Consider the following 1,423-nt stretch of genomic DNA (forward strand, 5'->3'; position numbering starts at 1 on the left):
GCGGCCGCCCCCCCCCGCTCCGCCCCGGCCCGGCCGCGCAGCCACTCAGCGCCCGCGGGGCCCGTGGAGGCGGTGGCTTTCCCGGCAGCGGCCGCGTCGGGAAATTCGTCCGCCCTCAGCCCCGCCGCCCGAGCCTCGGTGCCGCGGCCCGCGGGCAGCCCCTGCTCGGGGTGGTCCCGGTGGGTGCGGGAGCCCCGTGCTCGGTGAGCTCGGCGCTGGAGCAGGGGGACGGCCGGGACGGCAGGACCCAGAGGCACAGCAGAGCCCCGGGATCAGCCCCGGGATCAGCCCCGTGTGCGCTGGGCGGGGGAACCCGAGCGAGCCACCGGACCGGCCAAAACAGAAATCGGGAGGTCTGGGGCTCGGCACACACGAGTTGTTGGGAATTGGTAGCTCCGGGCGAGGTCCCTCTCAGAGCAGCTATGTCACTGGTCCTGATAACATTTTGTCAACCTTTTGGCTTTTCCAGCTATTAAATATGCAACACGTATTAACAGCACATCACATCCACCAACACGTCCTACTCCTCAGGTGTAATAGAAAGCTCGTGCCAGAACACGCCTAAAAGTAGGGGGGGACGCTTAGAGCAGACAAGCCAGGATCCTTACCCCAGTGTCAATGCCAAATAACTGGAGTGTCTTATCTTAAAGCACCTATTGGTATTTAATAAATGACATTATTCAGAGAGCTAGCTGAATTCCCCTTGAAAATATAAGCAGCAGTCAAATAGTTAATCAATTCAGTGCACTGAATACAGCTTTGAAAAGGGTCTGACCACTGCCATTGTGTATGTAGCCTGGGTGACAGTATATGTCAGTATATACCTTTCAGATGATCCTTTGGTCATTTCTTGAGCCCATTTTTGAGGCTACTTTCAAAGATCTAATAGAACCAAATAGAGTGGAATTAGGACACTACCTATTCCTTTGCAGGTGCTTTGCAGGTCTCTAACGCTGCCTGCTTTGGGTACGCACAACAACACAGCTGTTGGTGCACCTGGCAATTTAAACACAGCTGCAGTGAAAATCTCATTTTCAGTTTTGCCCTTCAAGGTACAAAAGTGTGATTTTATAACTTAAAAAATTGCACAAGTGTATAAATTTGATAAATCTCTAATAATTAAATTCCTTGCACCTTCATGTTGGAGGCGGATGTCTACCCAAAGATTTATATGAAATTGATATATCCCTTGGAAGGGAAAAGAAATTTAAGATTTCTTATATGCATATATGGTAACTGTACTAGATATAGTGGGAGCCTTCCACAGAGCCGCTAAACATCTTACAGAGGTCTAAGCAGAAGATGTGCTGAATGAGGCAGGTATATTGAAGTAGCTGTTATGATGCTATGGCTTTGATTCCATGGAGGTAGAATGCATGGCGACAACGAATCATTTGCAATGGCGAACAAGCAGGAAAATTTT

The sequence above is a fragment of the Manacus candei genome, unplaced genomic scaffold (assembly GCF_025592945.1).
Source record: "Manacus candei isolate 608988 ecotype Guabito, Panama unplaced genomic scaffold, ASM2559294v1 h1tg000023l, whole genome shotgun sequence".
NCBI lineage: Eukaryota > Metazoa > Chordata > Aves > Passeriformes > Pipridae > Manacus > Manacus candei.